Genomic DNA, 24,034 nt, shown 5'->3' on the forward strand with positions numbered 1-24,034 from the left:
AACATGATTCTGGTGTGGCAGGGAGAGAAGGTTTGCATTTGGATCTATCTCAGTTTTGGCCCTTGCGAATTTCTCTCTCTCTCTCTCTCTCTCTCTCTCTCTCTCTCTCTCTTTTAAAATGAAACTAACCTATAAGTTTAAAGGGATGTCAGTATATTTTATACAGCATCCTGGGTGTTTTGTAGTGGGAACATTTTCAGATTATCTTGTCTCTCATGTTACTAGATCCAGAAGTTCTTTCAATGTAATGAAAAGTTGAGTTTCTCCTTTAGAATTCTTTAGAATGTCTGGCATCCCCTGCTTTTCAGGTGACCTGACACTTGTCACTTGCCCTGGAGTTCAGGCCCACTTTGTCACTAATAGGAACCAGAGGCCAAACATCTCCTGGGGGACTCTCCACTTTACCTTTGCCCAGGGCTTAAATCCAATGCAGCCAACGTATGTTGAGTATCCTCTGGTACCAGGCCCCTGGGCAAGGGACGAGGGGTTCAGCACTGTACAAATGACAAGTATCTGTGGTAGCAGATACCACCCCATGGTCATTGTATCTGGGGACCTTCCTCTATCCCAGCTTGTCAGTCCTGTTGTGCCATTCTAAGGGAAATTGACTCATTTAAGTGTTTTTCCCTAGGGTCAGAATGGGGTCAAGATTAAGAGCACTGGCTTTGAAGTTCACTAGAGTCAGGTTCATCTCCACCTCTTAAAAGCTGTATGATGTTGCGTAAGCCCCTGCACTTCTTTGACCATCAGCTTCTCTGACTGTAAGATGGGTGACAGAGGGTTGCTATAAGCATCTGATGAGATCATTTATGGAAGGCACTTGGCACTTGGTGAGTGCTCAGTGGCTTTTCCTGTTTGTGACCCAAATGACTATTGTGAGTCTGCTTCTCATGAAAACAGACTTAGAGAAGTCAGGCTGGAGAGGTGGCAAGGCCCTCTCGTGCTCATAGAATGGCAAAATCAGGCAGCAGGGCAGACACCATTGCTTACAGTGTGTAGCAGATACACCTTGGAGTATCCGCCCTGCTCCTCGCCATTCCTGTAGTGGCCTTCTTCTTGCTTCCTACCTCCTCTCCAGAATCATGTGACTCGACCCAGGGAGAAGGAAGAGCTGTCAATCACAGTACTCTATCTCCTTGGCTACAATGATTGGTCCAAGGGGAAGTTACCTGTCTCCAGCTGGGCCAGTCAGAGAGCTTCCCTGGGATTTTCAACTGGGGCAGAGAGAGGAGTCTGTCTTCTCTCTAGCTGAGATGCTGGAAGGAAGGAACCTTGGAGAAGGGCTGGGCAGTGACTCAGTCACAGCCATGTCAGTAAACCATCATAGAAATAAGGTCCCACATGGAGCGTTAGTAGATGTGGGATGTTTCCATCCTCTGGATCTCAGATTCTCTTAAGAGAAAGATATTGGGACCTTCGCACAGTAGTTACCTATCCTCCTCCCCAGTCACACTCATGCCCAGCAGGTCTGGCTCCTCGGGAATGGATTTTACCTACTTGGTAAACATAGCCCACAGACACCTGCAAAGTCCTACAGGTCTCCCCGAGCCCAGATCCCACTGCACCTGCTGACATCCAGCATGGTTCGTCCCCCTCATCTTTGATCTCTAAGAAAGACCATCTTGAAAGATTGTTTTGTGTGCAGTTTACCCAAACGCCACTTTTTCTCATTTTGCCAGTTGCTCTTTTTCCTCCCTTCCTTTTCTTTCTTTCTTGGATTCACTCTGGGGTTGGCTTCCTCAAACCAAAATAACTCACAATGCATGGGGAAAGCGTTTCCTGTGGGTAAATGACATCTGTATGAAAAGAAGGCAGAGCCGCCGATTTCTGTCCTTTGAAGACGCTTGTCAGCCAGTGCTGCAGTGGAGTGTCAGACGTCACCCGGGGTGACTGTTGAGATGCAGGCAACAGTGAGCTTTTTTTGCAGAAAGCCTTCAGTCCAAACTTTGCGCTCTCCAGGGACCCAAGAGCAGCATCCATTTTCTGAAGAGATTAAAGGCGATGCTGGTTGAAGCATCTGGTACTTTCTACCATGCCCCCACAGGGCCCTGCAGCAGTGCTTTGTAGCTCACCTGCTCTGCCTTCCCCGGTTCAACTCTCTTCCCTTCTTTGCTGACTTGCGTGCCTCCTGGGGGGTCTGGTTGCTCCAGGCAGACCCCCTGAGAGGAGAGGAGAAGGGGGGTTGGCAGCTCTGCCCTGGCTCTCCAGTGGGAGGGGAGGAAGAAATCACATGGTTAAGAATGTGTCTCTGGAGTCAGGCTTGGTCTGGGTTCAAATCCCAACTCCACCATCCTCACTGAGCCAATCCTGTCACTTCTCTGAGCCTCAGTTTTCCTATCTGAGTAGTGGTGTCATTGGTTTTAGTAGAGCACTTCCTTGGCATGATACCTGGCACAAAGTAAGTGCTCAGTAAATTTTAGCTACTGCTCCCCTCTCCAGAAGCACCCTGGCTAACCCTCCTTCATAGCCCATGTACCAGCCATATTGAAGTTAGCGCAGGTTCCAGAGGTCAGCATTATTCCCATCTGCAAGCTGTTACCTCATCCACAGTAGTTTTCTATACCTGGTCTATCCATTGGACTCCTATTCATCTGTCAACATCTGGCTGTCATCACCTCTCTTTAAGTATTCATGGGTAGCAATCCCTCCACTCTAAGGTCAATGTCATATAAAGCCCTGCTTCGTTTATATAGTGGCATTTTGTCCATATGCGTTCGTGTTGCTATCAGGAGCAATCTGCAGTGCCTGGGGCTTCTCATCCCCATACAGTTTTGCTTCCTCTCTTTCTGTAATCCTTAGTCCATCTCTGTATCAGAGTACAGTGCTGATTGCAATATTTATTTCAGGGAATGGCAACTCCCATGAGCCCAGAGGCAGGCAGGGAACATTAATGATGGATTCAGCTCTGGGTAAGCAGGAGGAAGTTTAGTGGGGGAGCAAGGGTGCTGGACAGGTGGGGAGACCCGGCCCTGCTCCAGAAGTCAAATTAAAACACTGGGCTGGACAGATAAAATACCTGACTGCTGGCTGGCCGTGTCCCAGACCCAGATGGTAGTTACATCCTCCCCTCAACTCCCACCAACACTGAGCTCCTTGAGGGCAGGGGCCCTCACCCACTGCCCCCTCCCCCACAGTGCCCCACACTAGATGAGATGCATCACGAGGGTCAGCAAATTTTTGATGAATGAATATAAATGCATTTGCTGTTGGCCTACTCATTCATTAAAGTAAGACATGTTCAGCATGGCAATTATAGAAAGAACAAATAGGCAAAAGGAAGAAAATAAAAATCTGCCTCTGAGATAAATCTTTGTCAGAATATAACGAACATACAGAAAAGGACAGCAATCATATAGGCACAGCTCGACAAATTGTCGCAGCTGAATGTGCTCATGGAACTATCACTCAGGTTAAGAAATAGAGCGGATATCCTTTCCCCCCACCCCAGAAGCCCTATCATGCCCCTCCAGACACAGCCACTCCCCAAGTGTGACCCATCCTGACTTCGAACAACATGCATTAGTTTTGCCTGTTTGTGAACTTCATGCAAAGAGGATGTCCCAGGATGTGCTCTTTTATGTCTGGCTTCTTTCGTCAGCATGTTCTTGAGATTCATCCATGTTGTCGAATCTCATCCATGGATGAGATTCATCCATGCAGTTGCAGTTCATTCATTGGAGTTGCCATTTTAGCATTCTGATGTGTGAGTAGATCACAGCTTATTCATCCAGTCTCCTGTTGGGTGTTTGGGGCTCCTGCAAACAGCACTGTTAGGAACATTGGTGCATGTCATTTGGTATATAGATGCACATTTTTCTTGGGTATAAGTCAGGGTTTCTTGATCTTGGCATTGTTGACATTTAGGGCTGGATGATTCTTTGTGGTGGGTGCTGTCCTGTTCATTGTAGGGTGTTTAGCAGCATCCCCGGCCTCTACCCACTATATACCAGTAGCATCTCCCAAGTTGTGACAATCAAAAGAGACTCCACGAACTTCCCAGTGTCCGCTAGAGAATGGGCAAAACTGCCTCTGGTTGAGACCCATAAGTATAGATAGATTCCACAGGGTGGCTTATGTATAGCTTTAATATGGTGCATGCCAGGTGGTTTTCCAAAGTGGTTGTACCAGTTTCCACTTCTGCCAGGTGTGTGTGACCTTCTAATCATTTTTAATGCCTTCATATTTAATCCATATATACATTTTATGAAATGAAATCATGCGGTATTATTCCACGTCATGTGAGATTACATGTCTAGTCTTTTATGTCTTTTATTATTTATTCTCCTATTAGAGAGCAGTAAAGTGATTAAGTCTGTACTGAACTCTGGGATCTGATTTCCTTTAGTTTAATACCTGACTCTGCCACTTTCTAGCTGTGTGGCTTTGGCCAAGGGACTTTGCCTCTCTCTGTCTCAGTTTCTTCTTCTGTCTAACAGGGACAGTAATGCCTGCTTCTGTTATTTGGAGGATCATATGAGTTCATTAATATACGTGAAATGTAAAATGGGGCACGAGACAAGTGCTGTGTTGACTGTTGCTACCCATTTTAGTGGCTATTTGTATTCTTTCACGTGGACAGGCTACAGTTTATGACAGTAGTCCTTTGGTGTGGGATGGTAAATGGTTTTCAGTTTGGGCTGCTAGAATTTGCAAAACATAATATAGGATGCCTAGTTAAATTTGAATATCAGATAAACAACAGATGACTTCATACAAATATATCCCATGTAATATTTGGGAAATACATATCCTAAAAAATATACATTGTTTATCTGAATTCAAATAAACTAGATGTCATAGATTTTATTTGGTTAGCCTCTTAATTCCAATTCTGTTCCCTTCTGAGCACCACAGTGATTAGCATCATGGAAGCTGCATCTTTGCACACAAACTATGTTTTCCAAATTTGACTTCTCATTTGGATCACCTAGGGGGCTTGTTATAGTGCAGAATCCTGGCCCTACCCCAGATCTCTTAAAAGCGAATCCCCAAGGCTGAGTTGAGAGTCTGGATTTTTAACCAAGGCCTCAGGTAATTTAGAGCCAACACTTGAGGGTAAACTCCTACCTGTCCACCAGTTTGTGATGTGCTAAACGGGAGGTGGGGTAGAGAAGATGCTCCCTTTCTGCTCCCTTCCTGGTCAGCGCCTGCCCCTGTGGGTGAGAATAAAAGGGCTGGGTCTTGCCTGGTGCTTCCTGGGACTTCTCTGCCCTAGGCCTCTAGCCTGAGGAGGGGGTGTCCCCACGCCCGGCTGCCCCTCAGCTCAGAGTCCGCTCCAGTTTTATAGGAAGCAGTGCTGAACTTTGGCAGTAGGAGGGAAAGGTGGAGGGTGTGGGCACCAGGACCAGCTGCATTGATTTCTGTCTGTGATTCTTGGAAGGCCTGTCAAGAGGAAAACAGGCAGTGGGTAAACAGTAGATGGCGGCCCCAGCAGCACAAAGGGCCTGGCTGGCCTGAGAGTCTATTTCAGCCGAAGGTGGCCGCCACGTTCTGGCCATCGCTGTAGGGGATACAGTGCCTCTTGGGTCCAGGCGTGAGGCCTCCTGAGACTCCACCATCTGGTCAGGTCAGGTTGGGCCTGGCCAAAGGGTGGGGTCTAGTCTCCCAGAACGGCTCCCCTCACCCCACCCCTGCCTTGCCAGAGGCTCAGGGACTCATGGTCCATTTATTTATTCCCTCAAGGCCTTCTCTGGAAGGGTCAGGCCCGGCTGGGCCTGAGGGCAGTGGTGGACAGAGAAGATGCCCACTATCAGTTCTTGTCCCTACCCTAAGCCCTGCCCATAGGAGCAGCTGTTCTCCACAACTCGGTGAACAGATCTGATTTCTTTTTTGTCCCAGCCACTGCCAGGTACCCCTGGAAGCAACAGACTGCAGCCAGCTGAGCAGACCGACTCCGTCTGCTCAACTCAAAACCACGAAATTACAGCTTAGACGGATCAATGTGATCAGGTCCAGGGGCCTTCAGAGGATGATTTTGCTTTGAGGAGAGGTCAGAGGTTTCCTCAGACTTATAAATAAATTATTATTTAAGAGAGGATTCCTGGTGGTCTGTAAGAATTTGTTGTTAGTTTCTCTTTGGCCTCCTGGATGCCATCTGGGGCGGAGCCAAATTGTCCAGGTGGTTTAGGCTGGGATGGGCCAGGCACTTACCCCAGCAAGAAGGTGGTCCTGAGGGTTTGGGTCTGCGGAGGGAGATGCCCACCTTCCTCCTGTGTCCATGTGCTGCTGACAGTTTGTGCTGGGCACAGACATTTTCTGGGGAAGAACTTGTCATATATGTTTAATTGTAGTGCTTTCTTTCTTTACTTAAATGCTTATTACAGACCACTCATTGTTCTAGACTGAGGGGATAGTGTTGTGACTAAACCAGATTGGAGAGGGGGGCTTGCCCTTTGGGGTTTATAGTTATTACTCTCTACCCTTACTGGAAAGGAACCCAGGACTCAGAGAGGAGGAGTGACTTGCTCAGGGTCGCTCAGCAAGAGCCGCCTCTGCCAGGTTCAATTCTCACTAGTAAATGAGCAAAATAATTTTTACTTGATCAAGTGGGAAACTGAGTCTGAATAATAATGATGATAATAATCACCAGCATTAACTGAGGGCTTACTGTGTGCCAGGCAATGTGCTAAGTGAGTTCTCTGAGATTTATCCCCATATTTTTTTAAAGTTGTGAAAACCGAGGCTCAGAGAAGTGAATTCACTTTCCCCGAGACATACAGCTACCAAGTGGCAGAACTGGGACTTGAACCTAGGACTTTGGCTTTGAAGCTCAAATGCATGTGATGTTGGTACTTTCTGGGATTTTCACGAAAGCCTTGTGCACTGGAAAGGAAGATTGGAATCGTCCTTTATATGAAGGTCAAGCATTTGGGTTGGGAGTGTGCACTTGAGGATGCTAATTTGTAACTGACTGTATTGAACACTCCTCTAAGGAGTGTGAAACACCGGGAGTAATAATAGCAATAATATTAACAACAATAACAGCAGGTGGCATTTGTTCAGTGTTTGAGTAATTCCTATGTGCCTCCCACATAGGGATTTCCTTAAAATACATAGCTGCTTTATCATTCCCATTTGATGGATGAGAAAACCAAGGCTAAGAGAGGTTGAGTTACTTGCCCAAACTCACACAGCCAGAAAGTGGCAGAGTTGAGACTGGAACTCTATTTGCCTGCATATAGCTCACAGAGCCTTTTCCCAGCAGCTGCTCCTAGGAGCCCATGGTGGGATCTCCACTCCTCTGGGGTCTCCCAGAAGCTCAGAACAAGGAAGTGGCTCACCTCAGTCCCTTTTGTCACTCAGCAGACAGTCCAGCTTTCTTCTTCCAGTTTCCTGTCTCCTTTCAACTGCCTGAGACTCTTAATTTTCCCCTCCTAAATCCTTCTTTCTAATCAGGTCAGCCATGGAATATGGGCCCTAAAATAATAATGCCAGTGCAGCCTTTGCTGCTGCTGGATTTCCTGCTTGCTTAGCAGGATGGAAACTTTGGCATGGGTATATGTGTGTCCTTTTAAAAAACGATTTGCTCTTGTTTTTGTAAGATATGACTCTTAATGAGGCTTTAATTCAAGGGCAAAGGGTCTAGAAGTTGGTGAGAAAGCCCATTGTCCCTCTGTGCTCTCCCAGACACGTAAACAGCCACTGGCTGGCTTTTTTCATTTTCTCTTTTAAACAGTCCCATTTCAATAGAGCTCTTCCTTGCATGAGGGGTTAAAATATTTGAACTATATTTGACTATATTGCCTGTCTCTGTTTGCTAAATGTAGCTGGGCCACCCCTCTCATCTTTGTTTATTTTTTCCTTTTCTGTAGTTCAAGGAAAATAATTTATTAACTAGAGAATTAGGGATAATTTGGTTCCCCAGTCCCACAGCCTCCTGAGGCCCCGGGCCACACCGCCTGCCCTGCTCAGGGAGTTGGGAGAGGCTATTCCGTTAAAGGCACAGCCCTGGCAAGGCCCAGGAGGACAGGGCTAATGTATTCACAGTCATGATATGAGGACCCCAAGTGTCTAGAACTCCAGCCTCCAGGGACCAGTGGGGCCATGCCATCGACCTGAAACCCCTGGACTGCGCCCCCGTCTAAATCCATCAGGCTTGCCAGCCCCAGTCTTGGACCACTGAATAATTTACGGTCCTGTGGAGCAGCGAGCAGCGGGTCACTGGAGTTCATGGGTTAATAACAGGTTTGGTTTTCGATGTCAGCAGCTCTCTTGATAACGTATGAAAGAATCCTATTCTGTTGATTAGATTTTGAAATGGATCAATTTTTAATCAGCCAAACACCTGACTCACTCAATAAGAGTTGCATTGTGGAGACAGTATGGAGGCCGGCTTTATTTACAAGAGTGTTTGTTTTTTGGAGGCCATACGCAAATTCCCACTCAGATCCCTCCTCCTGGAAGGAATTGACCGGATTATCTCCCACCTCAAATGGCAGCATTTGATTCACCTGATTAGTTGGGAAATCCATGGGTCTGTTTAAGAGATAAGAACAGCAGCTAAAGGTTTGATTTAGTCATCTGTGGTTATTGATGGAAAAAGCATTTATTTGCCGATGGAGAAATTTTGCTTAATGTAACAGCAAGGAAGAAGGGAGGGGACAAAGGGAGTATGGGCTGTAGCTGCTGGTGGCAAAGACATTTAGCTCCGGGGGTACCTGGGGTTTCTAGCCCTGTTCTCCGAGGTTTTCAAAACAATAGTATGGAAGTGGGCCGACAAGCAAAGTGAGTGCTTAGAAGGGTCATTGTGGAAGGGTGTTGCTTCTGGTCGTTTTATTTCTCCAACCAACAGTCGAGCCCACTCTGTGTGCCAGGCACAGTGTTGGGCATCAGGGATGAAGCCATTATTGTGAGAGACAAGGTTCTTGCCTTCATAGAGCTTATAGTCTGCTGGGGAAGGCGGGGCAGACAGTACAGAAAAAACAAGGTGCATGATTACAAAACATGAGAAGTGTTGTTCAGGAAGATCTGAGAGAAAATAATAACACCTGCTTCCGGTTGTGTCAAGGAAGTTCTCCCAAGTGAAGAGAAATGGAAAGAGAGCAGCAGGTAGGAGGGACAGCAAGGGTAAAGGCCTGGAGGCCAGCATGCTGGAGGAACCAGGTAAGGCCAGGTGGCAGGTGAGTGGATGACCAGGGGGAGATGGAAGGGAAGGCTGGAAGATAAACAGTAGAGGAAGAACTTGGAGTTATCCTGCAGTGCCATGGGAAGCCATGGAAAGAGTTTGAGCAATGGCCTGGCTTGTTCTAGTTTGCTTTAGAAAAGGTAACTCTCATGAGAGTGTACTGTAGGGCTAGGTGACTGCCGAGGGGTCTCTTACAGTCATCCCGGTAAGTGGTGCTGGGGGCAGGGACCAGGGACCCAGCATGGAGTGAGGACAAGGGGACAGAGTCAGCAGTTCCAGTTGGTTTCCAGGTGCTTGTGCCAGCTGAGGGCTCATCTTGGCCTGATGAGGCTGTAGCCCCAAGCTTGCAGTGGCCATTTCCATGGGAGTGGAGGGATTCTTTGTGGCAGAATATGTCTGTGGACTAGGCCTCCAGACTTTTCTTCAAACTGGAAAAGCTAAGAACACAGTGGCACAGAGGTTGGGTACTTTGGCTATGAAGGCAGATAGATATGGGGGCTTCTCAGCACTTTTTGCAAGCTGGTGACCTCAGACAAATTGCTTTTTGCATGTACAAACAAGCAAGAGTATAGAACTTTCTGGAAAGACTCTTAAGAAACTACCAACAGTGGTTGCCACTGGCAAAGGGGGCATGGGTGGGTAGGAGATTGACTTTCTGTCTTATAGTCTGTGAATTTATGCCACAGGCATGTGTTATCTAGTCAAAATTGGCCACACCATTTGTGACATGCTGTGACTTTCACCTGGGTATACCTGCAGTGGTGGTCAGAGCAAGGACTGGTTACCACCCCTGTTTCACAGATAAAGCTCAGAGAGGGGCATTCACTTTACCTGGTAGGCTCCAGCCCCTCCTCGGACCACGGCGCTTCTCTCTTCCTAGCTCAGCCTGTCTTCCCCATTGCTGTTGGTTGAGGTCATGGATTTGGTGAGACTTGGAGGAACTGGATTTTCGCAGCACAAGTAGCGATTTCTTGTTCCCTAGTGCTCTGCTCCAAGAAGCATTGATTGGGTGGCCTTATTTATTAGCTTAATCTTTGCACATCCCTCAGCGATGCTGTTCTGGCACCTGCTTTGTCAGGGGGCAGAAGGGCCTGCACGCTCACCTGTGCATGTGTCCACAAGCCTGGGAGAGTCCGTGTGGCTTTGAAACGGTGTTGTAGGATGCCTTACTTCCCAGCTCTCCTTGGTGACAAAAAGGCTTACTCAAGCATCTTAATTCAGATGCGTGGCACACAATAATTGCTCACAGAGATATCAGTGGAACCATTTTCTCCCAACCTCTAGTCCTGGAACATCCACTTGTTTGCTGTGTGACCTTGAGCAAGTCACTTCCTTTCTCTGGTCCTCAGTTCTTCCTCTGTAAAATGACTCAGGGAACCTGCTCATTGAAAGTTGTTGTGGTGCAGGCTGGGCGATAAGTCACCCTTGGCACAGGAGAGCAGTGAGAACAGACCAGACAGCCAGGTGATTTTCTCGAGTACTGGGGTAGAGGTAATCAGGGAAGGCTTCTTTGAGGAGAGGACATTTGAGCTGGGAATGAAAGACTGAGTAGAAGTTTGCAGGGGGAAGTGTGAGGGGACAGCATATACAAAGTCATGATGGCTATGCTTGACAGAGACCAGGGTTAATGGGGCAGATAGAGCCTTGACTCATTTTAAAAATAAATCTGATTTCCCTCCTGGCCTCCAACAGTGAGGACCTAATTGGTGTGGTGGGGCGGTGGGTGGTATCTGGGGTGATGGACATTCTCAGAACCCTGAGATGTAAAGGTTTTTTTCCCCTTTCTTCCCATTCCAGCCCAGTCTCTGTTTCCAGGGAAGCAGGTAGAGGGGCCCCCAGATGACCCCTGCCTACTCCCCAACTCCAACACCTTAGCAGTTGGCAACCTGTGGATATTTTCAGAGTGTGATCTTTAGTTCCTTCAGTGTACCACTGGAGAGAGCAAACTTAACTTTTTACTTTTTTTTTTCTTAAGACCAATTTAAAAAAAAATTTTTTTCCCCCCACGGAACAGGCCATTGGCTATTACGGAAATAGTAAACAGGAGTCAGCGCCCGGGCATAAGTGGTCGGTTTTAATTAGAACATTAAAGTATTTTAACGCTTACACTTTATATTTTTGTGAACTTGATTATATAGCATTTTAAATACCTGTGAATGTTTTAAGGACTCTCGGCAATGAATTATTTGCAGTTTCACAGGAAACTTCTATTTTAAAAGCAAAATGCTATGAGAGTGGCTGTGAAGGCTTGGCAGAGCGACTGCACTGTATAATGAGGAACCACGTGGTGGGTGGGTTGGCAGACGGCCCACTGGGCACGCCGGCACCTCGGCTCCCCCGCGACCTCCTTCTGAATAGGCTCCTGCTGGGTGCAAGGGATCTGGGGAGGCCTCTGTGGTCCAGTGGGGGGTCTGTATGCTCCACCCCACCCCAAGGCTTGAGGATTCTTACCCTGGAATTCGGCTTAGGGGTGACCTTTTGGTCTCTTCCTCTCTCTGCCACTTGGAATGACGGTAGAAGCATCTTTAAGGGGCTCCTCACTTCAGCTTTTGCCTCCTTAGGCTTCTCCTCACCCAGCATCCAGAGGGGGCATCTTAAAACACAAATCAGCCTTGTAGTTCAGTTGCTTAGCAGCTTTCCAGGAGAAAGTCAAGCCCACATCGGAGTCTGCAGGCCATGGGTGATTGGCCCTGCTGACTTCACCCCATCTTCACCTGCTCTGCTTGTCAGTACAACCCAGCCACGTGGGCCTTCTCATCATCCTTTTATGCTCTTAATGTTTATTGAGCATCCACTATGTGTTAAGCATTGTTCTGGACACTGATGATTTAGCAGTGAATGGGCCAGCAAAATTTCCTGTCTTCATAGAGTTGCCATGTTAGTTAAGGGAGGCAGGTGATAAAGAAACAAATAAATATCAGGTATGAGAGGATAGAGAAGAAAAGCAAAACAGGGCAGAAGAGGGGGTTGCTGTTTTTAGTGGGGAGTGATGAGGACAGGTTTCTCCAATGAGGGGACATTTAAAGTCCTGAGTGAAATGAGGGAGCAAGACAGTAGTGTGCTGGAGTCAGCTTTATAGGGTCACAAGAGCCAACTGTGCCCATCTCTTCCCAGCTCCTTGTTCATCTGTGACATCTGGTCGGTATCTTGAAATCAGCCATGGTGGGAGTATTTACACCATGGAAATTGGCACAGGCCACAAATTAGGGCTTTCTTCCCAGAGAGCTGGTTGTTAAGCATTTACCAGCACACATGGGGAGCAGGTCATGCAGAGAAAACTGTGAGAGGATGTTCCAGACATTCACTGAAGGGGAGGTGTGTTTGCAAGCTTTGAGGAACATTGTAGAAGACAGTGTGGATGGAATTCCTTAGGAGCTTTATCGTGCCCCTGGTCTTTTGCCCATGTTGTTTTCTCTGCCCAGGATGCTCTTCTCCTGGCTGCTTCAATCAGCACCCTTTGGTTCCCTTCCCAGCATTTGTCTTAAAAATTTGTAATTGGGCATTGAGTTGCTTATTGCATTGAGATCTGTCTCCCTCATTGAGGTATAAGTTCTGAGAAGTCTTCTTGCTCCCTGCTGCCTCCCATCTTCCAGTCAGGGTCTGCTCAGTGCATTACTGTGCAATGAGTGAATATTGATGAAAAGCCTTCTCTGTGCCCAGCATTGGTTTGGGTGGGTGATGTCTTAATGGTGTGAGATCAGAAATCAGGAATAGAAGCAGACAACAGAGCATCCAGAGATTCCTGCCTTGTGCCCAGTCTAATTCTAGCAGCATAATTCCTGGGTTCACTTCTACTTAACCAATCCAGCTACAAGTTGAGACATCTCTGATAACAGGCACAGTAATCATACCCTGGCTGCCAACCCCTGTTAGTGAGAAGGAACAAACTCTCTGCTTCTGCTGAAGAGGTCGGTGACATTGGTGGTTAAATATTACTATTATATCATGGCTGGGATTTTTATTGTCATGAGAGCAATGGATGTCAGGAGTTCAAGACTTAAGATGAAATTTATTTCATGATGGAGAAAGTGCTTAGCCCATTGGCATTTGGGACCACATGGCCAACCAAAGGTGCATTGAAGAGGGAAACATTTTGATTGCAGAGAACAGGTTTGGCTGACCTGATTATTTCTTTTTATAATGTTGGGAGCTTAGAACATATTGATTGAGGTGATCAGCATTTAGGTCTTTCATAGTTAATGAGGAGCTGTCCAATTTATATTGGAAATGGTCTCTGGCCAGGGCCCTTAATGAGGTGTGCGGTGCCCAGGAGAGGAAGACAGTTAACATCACAGAAGTGGGTGCTTTTTTTTTAGGCCATTAAATCACCTTCCTCTGTCCTTCAGAGTTCAAATCCTGGCTCTGCCTCTCCTGGCCATATAACCCTTCGACAAGTTGCTTAGCCTCTTATAACCTCAGTTTCCTCTTCTGTAAAATGGGCTAATAGTGCAGTTATCTCCAGGAGTAGTTTATCCTTTATGAAGATTAAAAATGATGGTGTGATGGTAAAGACAGTTGGTGTTCAAGAAATGTAACCATTATTCGAACTGTCAAGTGATGGTATTGGTGCTTCCGAAAGCCTATCAAATGGGAACATTGTGGGCTCATTCCAGTGCAACAGGAGCCTCCTAAAGTAAAACCCCTGTATCCTGAATGAAAAGTCGCCATAGAGTGTTCTGGCCCTTCAAGCTGTCACTTTATCTTGAAACGATGCAGATTTAACTAGAAGGTAATGCTTTTTTCTTGAGAAAATGCACTCAAGTGCTTAGCACTTGACCTAGCTCATGGGAGCAGCTACTAATTTTATCACTAATCAGAGAACTCTGTTCATTTTGTGTGTATTACTGTCGAGTGGACTTTGCTATAATTGTCTGCTCAGTTATTCAGTTTTCTATTACCAGAGAGAGCAGGGGCTTTCTTCTGCCTCATTTGCTGTGTTATCCTTGGTGCCCAGAACAGCACCTGCACATAGTAGGTGCTCAATAAACACTTGTTGGCTGATTGAGATTATGTGCCTATACCCAAAGAAATGGAAACTTAAGTTCACACAAAAATATGAACATGAATGTTCACAGCAGCATTATTTATAATAGCCAAAAAGTGGAAATGGTCCAGGTGTTTTTCAGCAGATCAATAAACTGTGATCCATCCAAGGAACGCTACTCAGCAATCAAAAGGAATGAACTGTTGATACACTAACAACTTGGATAAATCTTGAAGGAATTACACTGAGTGAAAAAAAAGCTAGTCCCCAAAAGGATGACATATTGTATGATTCCATTTTTATAGCATTCTTTAAAAGACAGAGTGAGATGGAGAACAGATTCGTGGTTAGAGAAATGGAGACGTGATCAGGGATGGGGCCAGGGAGGGGAGTAGGTGTGGCTATAAAAGGGCAACGTGAGGGGACCCTTGTGGTGGTGGCAATGTTCTGTATCTTGGTTGTATCGGTGTCAACATCCGGTTGTGTTTTCATACCACAGTTTTGTAAGTTATTACAATTAGGGAAAGTGGAATAAGGTACAAGAGATCTCTCTGCATTCTTTGTTACCACTGCATGGGAATCTATAATTATCTCGCAATAAAAAGTTCAATTTTAAAAGAGCAAAGGACTGAAAGCGCTTCATTAAATATTAGAGACACGATGGACTGCATTCCTACTTTGCAGTATATTAAATCAGGTCTTCATAGCAGCCAGAATGAAGTAGGTGGGTGTGATGTCACCATTTTACACAAAAGGAAACAGGCTCAGAGAGGTTAGAGGACTTATCTGAAGACACACAGCTGGCAGGTGGTAGAGGTGGGACTCAAACCTGGCAGTGTCTGGCCCAAGCCCTGAGTTCTTCTAGATGCGCAGCCCCTATCCCTATGGTTTGGATGCTAAGCAGAGCCACAAAGCTCACCTCCTCCGTGCATGGTCATGTGACGTCTGGCCGCATAGCTGGGCACCGTGGGGGACCTCTTCTCAAATGACTGTTAACTCTCAATGGGAGAGAGGTGACCAGGAGTTGGCCTGGCCTTTCCGCCTCGCTGTTCCTGAGTGACCTGCTGACTTTAGGAGTCATAACCCCCCTCTTTGTTTTATGCAAGGACATTGAGTGCGCCGTGTTGGTGGTGTTATACCCAATTCTACATGTGGAGAAACAACTTAGCAAGTGGCCAGATGAGGGGACATTTTGGGTGAACTGGGTTTCTGATTTGAGTTCTGGTCTGGGCAACCTTGGGGAGGCTCCTTTAATTCTGTGTACCGCAGCCTCATCAGTTAAGTAGGGGTTATTGCCACCTTCCCATGTCTTGGCATCCTTGGTTTTGGTGAAGGTCAAGTGAAATATTCCCTGAGCTGGTACCTTACAGTGAACAGCAAAAACCCCAGACTTCACCCAGAGCTCGTGACTATTCTCAGGGGGACAAGGTCCTGGTGTTAAAGATGCAACTCTCTTATTTTGTCCAGCGGTTTTTCAAAGGTGCCACAAGTCAATCAGCTTAACACAGATACCAACTATTGTTTTTCTTTCCTTCTAATTGTAATGACTAGTTGGGGACTCTTTTGCCTTCTCTGGCCATCTCAGGAGAGGCTCTGACAAGCAGCGCCATCATAAAAGCGCAGGTTCCAAAGCAAGCACCAGCATTTACAGAGCTCCTACGGTGTGCTGAGGCCTTCCTGTGTGTGACCTCAGCTTCTTTATCTCTTGGGTTAAGGGCATGGGGGATGGAGTCCAACACACTGGGGTTCGTGTCCAACAGGGCCACGTCAGCCACTCCCAGACTCGGTTTGTGCGTCCGCGTAAGGGGTTACTCTTGACACTCACCTCAAAAGGTGGCTAAGGAGTCAGTGAGCCAACTCCAGCCAGGGACCAGGTGAGCAGGCACAGTGTCTGGTACAGAGAATGGCCCGATAAATAACCCTGGGAGGTTGGCCTTGGTATTACCGTTCAGGGGAGGGAGTGAGATTTACAGCCCCAAAGCTGCCAAGGTAGGTTTCCTGACTCAGTCATGCCTTTTCCATGAAGGCCTGGAGAAGACTCAGATGGGGTCGCTGTTGGCCAAGGTCCGGTGTAACTGGATGGCCTATACTCCTCTCTCTGTATCCCCCTGACTACAGGGAGATGCTCAATGGGGCCATGGAGGGATACAGAATTGGGCCACCTCATCCTGGTTACCCAACTGATGGAGCCCATTTTGATTTTTCACCCCTGCCAGCCTGGAACCTTCAAAAGCTCTGACAATTGTTGCCTCTGGTTCTGTGCACTTTTTATAGAATAGCTTGGTATTAGTTTCCTTGGGTTGGCATGACAAATTCCACCAACTGGATGGCTTAAAACAACATAAATGTATTCTCTCACAGTCCTGGAGGCCAGAAGTCTGAAATCTGGGTGAAATCAGGGTGTCGGCAGGGCCAGGATCCCTCTGAAGACTCTAGGGGAGGGTCCTTCCTGGCCCCTTCCTGCTTCTGCTGGTTGCTGGCAATCCTTGGTGTTCCTTGGCTTTTAGCTGCATCACTCCCATCTCAGCCTCTGTTGTCACACCGCTGTATTCGGTCTCCGTGTGTCCTCTCCTCTTCTTATAAAGACACAGTCATTGGATTTAGGGCTCCCCTTAATCCAGTGTGATCTCATCTTTACTAATTACTTCCAGCAAGAACCTGTTTCCCAATAAGATCATATTCTGAGGATCTGGGGTGGGACGTGTGTGTGTCGGGGGGAGGTGCTATTCAACCCAGTACAAAAACGCTTTAGAAAATGGTGAAAGCAAGAGTGTCCTTTCACTCTGAGCCTTGTTTGCAGTGCTGTGGGGAAGTGGGGAGGGGTATGGGGATGACTCCCACAACCACAGGAAAAGGACTCCAGTGTTAGTCCTATATGTGACACTGGCGGAAAAACTGAGACTTGAGGTCTTGACTGAGGTCCGGGGCCATTTTTGTTTCCTTGGTCTTTGACAACTTACTTTTCTTTGACCCTCAGTTTTTCTCTCTGTAAACTGTGGATAATAACAGTACCTTCCCTTCAAGGTGGTTGTGAAGACATTACATGTGGACTTTAACGGTAGAGACTGATGAGTCCAGGGTCTCATTGTTTGGATAGAGAATCTGGGACAGGGAGAAAGGCTGTGACTTGAAGTGACCGGCCTAAAATCAGTGCTGGATGTGCTGCTCCAAGAACAGTGCTCCTCCCCCCTGTTTCTGCCAGCGATCTGCAAGGAGGATCTGAACCCTTTACTAGAAGAACTAACTAATGTGAGTTTAGCAGCTAATCTTCCGCAGTGGAGGCAGAGACTGCTGCAGTCCTTGTTTTACAGATAAGGAAACTGAGATGCCAGCAGGTGTAGTTAACTGCCCACGGTCATGCACCAAGGGAGATGGTTCCATCTCCCTTGCTTAGGCTCCTCCACGCCTCAGTTTTCCCAGCTGCAAAATGATGTCTACTCCAGGTACCCAGCTCCAGGGGGATTATGCTGAGTACGAGGCCCAGAGAGTTACATAAACCCTGGTTTGCCCAGGAGGGTGTCTCAGCTTCCCCATCTCCTGTCCCTCACACCATGGCGACTTGAGATTTTTACACAGACGGGAACTGTGTGTGGGGTAGTGAGTGAGCGAGTGTATGTGTGTGTATGTTTGCAACAAATATTTTATAATAGACAAACCTCGTCTGCCACTTCTAAAAGTAGTGGGGGAAAAAAACCCACTTTGAGAAAGTAAAAATAACTCAGAGCCTGAGTCACTGAAGTCACCGAACTCAGCCACATCGGCTGCTCTGAGCTGTGGCTGCTTCGGCTTGCCCAGGGGCAGCGGGTCAAGGCCAGGATTTTGGGGAGTGGACACCTGGGCTTTTAGGGGGAAAGTCCCAGTGTTTAGTTTGCAGGTGAAATGACTTTGTGACTGTCCATCCACCTTTTCTTTTTCTTTCTTTCTTTCTTTCTTTTTTCCTTTTTCTCTGCAGGAGGAAACGTCTCCTAGAAATGCTCCTTCTCTCTCTTTTAAAAGTGACTTGACAATTGATAATTTTGCCCTAGCGACGGGCACCTTAGAGCTTTTATTTCTTGGAGGCCAAACATTGATGTTTTGTGAAATGGGAGCTTGGCGGAGCCTTTGTGCGGATCTCAGGCTTCCTGAAAAATTTATTTACTGTGACTGGGATCCGCAGGAGTGAATTGATGTTTATCTATAGTCGTTTGCGCCGGCATGGAGGGGAGAAATGCATAACTGCACTTCCCTTGGAAGCCTTGTGAGGCTGTTTAAATAAGTATCTAATAGTGAACTTTCAATAGCAGACAGGCAGCTTGATGGACAGGATACAGTGTATTATTAACCATAAGCAGGCTTAATCTTTCCCCCATGTTTTAGAAGAAGCTTTATAACCTTCTGGCCGAAGAATTCATGAGAACCAGGTATTTGAAGCTAAGCAAAATTATCTTGGTCGTTCCAGTGGCAGAATCGATAATTCTGAGAGCTGCGCGAAGGAGGGGAGGCAGGAATTGCTGCTGGGCCCTGTGCGAGCAGCCCCGGCCACCTCCTTGTGGCCAGAAGGTCAGGAGAAGTTTTACAGGGGTCTGGAGCTGGCAGGAGGAGGTGAGGGTCATGCCAGGAGCCAGGCTTCCCTGCCAGGTATGTAACTTCTGCTGTTGCCTCCAGCTTGAAAGGTCTCTGGGGACAGATAACAGGATGTGTGTCTTCCTGCCGGGACTGGGTTACAGCAGTGCCTGGCGCTTTGGTGGCACCCATCATTTTAAGCAATAGAAAGGATTTATGTGATTGTTCAATGTCTGTCTGGCCTCTTCGGACTAGAATTTTTGTGCAGCCTGGAAAGCATCTTGTTGGACCAGGAGAGCTCTCTTGATGTCTGGGAGAAGGTAGACTCTCTTTGTTATAAAGTCCTCCCCTAGTCTCCTGCCTGGCCCTCATCACCCTTGGGAGTGATAGAGCCTTCAGGGTCTGTCTTTCCCCCATTAGCTGGTCAGCCACAAGAGCACGCAGGCTCATCACGTTCACCGCGGTCTCCCCAGCCCCAAACACTCCCTGGAGTTTCTTATGGGCTTTGCTGCTGTTTGTTGAGTGACTGGCCTGGGTTTTGCTGGGAAGGAAACAGCTGTGGTTAAGAGCATGAAAGTCAGCTAACCTTGGAACCAGATTCTGGTCTCCTACCTGCTTGTGTGTCACAAGCCCTCCCTGGGTCATTGTTTCCTGGTCTGTAAAATGGGATAATGGGGTAAGGGACTTCACTATTTTAAATCTCAGTTTCCTTATTTATAAAATATAACAATATTCATTTATAAAATGTAACAATGCTCCCGACCTTCCTGAAGGGCAGTGCTGAGGAGCAGGTGAGAGAATGCTGGTGTTATTATTATTAACGTTTTATCAATATTACTGTTGTTATCACTACTTTTACTCTTTATAACACAAGAGAACTCACAACCTCTGTCGGTCTTGTCTGCTTTGAACCCTTGTGCCCTCTTTCACGGTCTCGAAGCCATAATGGGGGACACACCATGACCTGTGCAGAGTCAGGAAATGCTGGTCAGAAGCTCTTGGAAGTGGCCTAGAGTGAGCCCCCCACATACCCTGGCCGCGCTCGTGCCTCTGCTCAGTGCTGGAGCTGTGAGCTGCCCCCACTTCCACTCTTTCCTCCAGCAAGGGCACAGGGACCAGGAAGTTTCATGTCCCCCAGAACTAAATAGAGCTGGCAGTGAATCCAGGGAGGTGATGCGAGGGGCTTGGGCACACCTCACAAGGGTGACTCATAGATGAGTGACAGCCCCTGTATTATCCATGTCATTGAGGCCTCTGTCAGCATGGAGAGCTGAGAGCTGCCTACCATTCAGAGCATTATCATCGCCAGAGCCTAGTTTACATGTCTGCAGTTGCCTGGCGGGTCTAAAGTAGAGCCTTTTCGGGTGGGTGTAGGGTTGAGGAGGGGGTGGAATAATAGTCTCATGTGCCCTAACTAACCAGGCCAAGGCTCTTTGTCCACCCCGGGCTGCTCTCTTCCCCTCTGCCTTTTCATCCTGCTCTCCAGAAGCCCACTGGGTTTGCCTTAATCATTGTCATAATGTCTCCCATGCGTGGAGCAGAGTGGGAGGCCAGGCCCCAGGCTGGATGCTCCCTGTGTGGGATTTCAGGAGCTTTTATTACTTGTACTTATTTTCCAGATGAGAAAATTGAGGCTCAGAGAGGTGAAGTCACTTACCCACGTGGTATTCCTTTTGCCTGTCCCTCTTCTGTGATGCTTTAATTCCCCACTTCCCAGCCCAGCTGAGTCTCCAGCCAACTCTTTTCCTCTGGAAAGCAGGGCCAGCTTGGCCTCTGGGCAGCATGGAGAGCTGAGAGCTGCCTACTAGCCTCTGGACTAGATCTGGTTTGCAGATGGGACTGGAATTGTCCAAGAGACCTAGCCAGAGGAAGTTGAGCAGCAAAGATCTTGGCCTCAGAGAGTGAGTCTCCTTCTTCAAGATAAAGTATTAAATCCTCAAAGTAGGGTCTTTCCAACCTATTGGGCAGAGCCCAGCACCTCTGAGGACCCTGCACTGGGGGTCTTTCCCATTCCTTTCTAAAGGTCCTCCTGTATTTAAAAGCACATGGCCTTCTCCTCGTTAACCTCATTCTAACTACTGACAGGAGCTCCAGGAAGGTGACATAGGAGCCTCATGTCAATGTGTGTCCCCTGAGCCCTACAGGGTGGCCTTGGAATGAAGGCTCATGTTGTTCTGGGCTGAGCCTGAGGGTCTCAGATAATCAGGTGCCTGTCTTGGGGTGATGAGCCCTGTCATCTCTTTGGAGCCTCCTTCCTGTGTCATTTCTGAGGGATCCTTTTCCCCACTGCTCATATGCTGATCGCCAAGCCTTCTACCTCCAGACTAGATCATGGGGATTTGGGGAGGAAGCAGAAGCGTTTGGATCTTTCCTTTTGTCTTGATTTATTAGGAACAAACTAATATGAGAACTTAGGACAAGGCACCAGACGCAAAGGGAGCTTAAAAATTATATTCATCCCAGCAGTAATCACTAGTACATATTAATATGTCTACTCTGGACTAGATCTGGGAAGCCCCTGGATAAATAAGATGGGACTCCTGCTCTCCAGGGGTCCTGGGGAGAGAAGACCACCAGTGACAGCACAAGATGGAGGTTTCCAACGGCACGGGGTACGTGCTGTGCAGATGCTCAGAGCCAGGAGCTGGGAGGGAGCCACAAAGGGACTGCTTGCATCAGGTCTGGAAAGATGAGTTTGCCAGGCAGGGAATTACTGGTGGCCATTTTACACCAAGGAGCAGCATCAGACACAGGGAACAGCGTGGGCACTGGCACAGTAGATGGGAACCAAGGGCACTGGGGACTGATGAATCATTTAACTGGGGATTGAGGTAAGCTTGGAGCAGGTGGTGGATGTCAAATCAGGCAAGGCCTCCCGGGCTACTGTGTAAAGTTTGGACTTTTCCTGGAGGCTCAGGGTGAGGATTTGAGGGTTTAATTCTGAGAGCCACAGGAAGCCATGGAAAGGTTTGAGCTTGGAGTGGCAGTAACAGGATCCACTTAGCTTTTGCAAGGAGCCCCCAGGCTGCTGGGGAGAGGAGGGATTGCGAGGGTAAGATCAGAATTGGGGAGACGCGGAGGAGTTGCTGCAGTCATCTAGGCCTCATCGGGGGCGTGGGCACTGCCATGGCACTGGTGCTGCCCAGGAGAGGACTGATGTAGAGATGTTTCAAAGGGAAATTCAAGAAGCCCTGGAGCTAGGCTGCCGAGGCTGCTGTGAGCCATCTGCTGACATTTCTTTCTCATCCAACATTTTTATACTTGGGGCCTATGAAGCTTCAGTTGGATATAGTGATGCATAAACAGTTGGGAATGGCCAGAGGGGTCTGCATCTCCCACCCCAGGGCAGAGCAGATAAGAGCCAGGAGCCGATGTCATGTCCTCTCTGTAGCAGGGACTTACTTACTTGGGTCTTCCTTTTCCTGGTTTCTCTGAAAATCCAGAGGAAGAAGACCATGAGCTGTGCCTCCCCACGTGAGCTGTTTGTTCGTTTATTTACTTAGCAGCCAGTTACTGGGCTTACACTGTGCCAGGATCAGGGAGACCTGGGGGAACACTGCAGACTGCTCTCTGCCCTCAGGAAGCCCTTCGTCATAGCCACTGGAGACGTACCAGGGACAGGCAGGTGGGACCAGCCTGGGAGGAGCTGTCCCTTAAGTGAGAAGCCCAGGAGACTATAGGAGCTGAGGAGAGGTGCTCCACAGTCTGGAAGAATGAGGAAGCTTCCAGAAAGAGGGCATCTACTTTATGGCTCAATAAAGGCAGGAACTAGGCTGCCACACTCATCATGGGGTCCCTAGACCCTCAACAATATGGGATAAAGTGACTTGGAAACTGAGATCTGAAGGATGACCAGACACAGCTCTGGCGAAGAGATAGGAAAGTGTGTCCTAGGAGGAGGAAGCAGCTTAGACAAAGGCTTGGAGGTGGGCTTCACAGAAGTCACCTGACCAGAGTGCCTGAGACCTCAAGGCTGAGCAGGGTGGAGCGAAAACTGAGGCTGGAGGCTCCTTTTTGGGGTCTAGGCTTCTGAGCTCATAAAAATAACTCACTGTGCTTTCCCAGGCTGGTGTGTGGCTTCTCTTCTCCCTTAAGTCCCTGCCTGGAAGGATCACTGCTGGGTGATGTGAGGTGAGACCCAAGTTTGCAGGCAGGGTGAGTGGTGGGGTGGGGCTGGAGAACGGTGCTCCAGTTCACACGGAGGCCCCCATTTGTCAGGGGACTGACCCACCATTTGACAGCCACCTTCCCTGTGTATGGTGCTCATATTGGAGGGTAAGATTGGACCCGTAGGGATCCTGGCTGGGGTGAGGCAGAATTCTCAGGGGGAAGTTTGAGGATATCTCTTTGCTTTATTGGGTGTTAAAACTGGGGCTTGCAAGGATCATGTAAAATCAGACTCAGGTGGCCAGCAGGTCCCTAGGTCAGTACACATGGTACAGGGTGCCCTGCAGGGTTGGGGCGTGAGGCCTAGAACCCTGCGTCCCCTCACTGCCCGGTGTGGCCGGTGGGCAGCCTAGCAGGCGAGGTACCGTCTGGCTGGATTGAGAGCCAAAGAGGTAATGCTAATGTCTTTTAAAATTAGAATGAAAATGTTTATTGCAGAGAGCAGAACCTGCGTCAGCGCAGAGTCCTGTGGGAAGGGGACTGCTTTATCGCATCCTTTCGGTTTTATTTTTGCACATTCGCTTTTTATTTGCTGGTGGTGCTGCTGAGGCCGTCAGAGTGGGCTCAGGCTGCTGGGCCCGGGCTGGAAGGACAGCGTCCCCCATGTCTGGACAGTTCTGCCCAGGGTGAGTGCCAGGACCTGCCTTCCGCTTGGAGGACTTGGGGGTATGAGAGCAGAAGACTGTGACTTTGCGTGTGTGTGTGTCACTGTGTCTCTGTGTGCATCCAGCCAGTGTCACGGGCTCTCTGTGTGTCTGTGTGTGCATCGTGGCTTTGAGGGCTGTTCACATTTGAGACTGGGTGTGGGTCTTTGTCAGTATATGTGTGTTCTTGAGTTGCGTGTGTCTTTTTGTATCTGTTCATGTGTGTCATCAGGAGGTGGCTATGGGTGTGGCTGACTCTGTTCCTCTGGGGCCCTACGTGACTTTTTCTATCTGCATGGATGTGTGTAAGCATTTTGGGGAGGCACATGGGCGTGTGACTGTGAGTCTGTGTGGGTATTTACACCTGTGTGTGTGACAGTGTGTACATGTGAGAGGGTTTAAGCATGTGCATTGGAATATGTGAGCTTGTATGGGGGAGTATGTCACGTAAGGAAGCATGTTGTGTGAAAATGCATTGCATGTACGAGCCATTACTGTATGTGTGCGTGTGTGTGTGAGAGAATGTATGAGAGAGAGCACACGCTGGGTGTGAGTGTGTGGCATGCGCATGTT

The 24,034-nt window shown here is 48.0% G+C and overlaps 1 protein-coding gene across 10 annotated transcripts in view; it reads left to right on the forward strand.

Annotated features, from left to right (window-relative positions):
- CUX2 (cut like homeobox 2) overlaps window positions 1-24,034 on the forward strand; it is a 330,271-nt gene that overhangs the window by 102,445 nt on the left and 203,792 nt on the right. Inside the window, exon 1 of one of the 10 annotated variants that reach the window (XM_016149696.2) lies at window positions 12,730-23,443. The exons of 8 other annotated variants lie outside the window; for them this stretch is intronic. The gene's annotated coding sequence lies outside the window, so the exon portion shown is untranslated. Of the gene's footprint in view, window positions 1-12,729; window positions 23,444-24,034 lie in introns of those variants that run through there. One more of the 10 variants, XM_016149700.2, reaches the window with a different exon arrangement.

The sequence above is a fragment of the Rousettus aegyptiacus genome, unplaced genomic scaffold (assembly GCF_014176215.1).
Source record: "Rousettus aegyptiacus isolate mRouAeg1 unplaced genomic scaffold, mRouAeg1.p scaffold_m13_p_5, whole genome shotgun sequence".
NCBI lineage: Eukaryota > Metazoa > Chordata > Mammalia > Chiroptera > Pteropodidae > Rousettus > Rousettus aegyptiacus.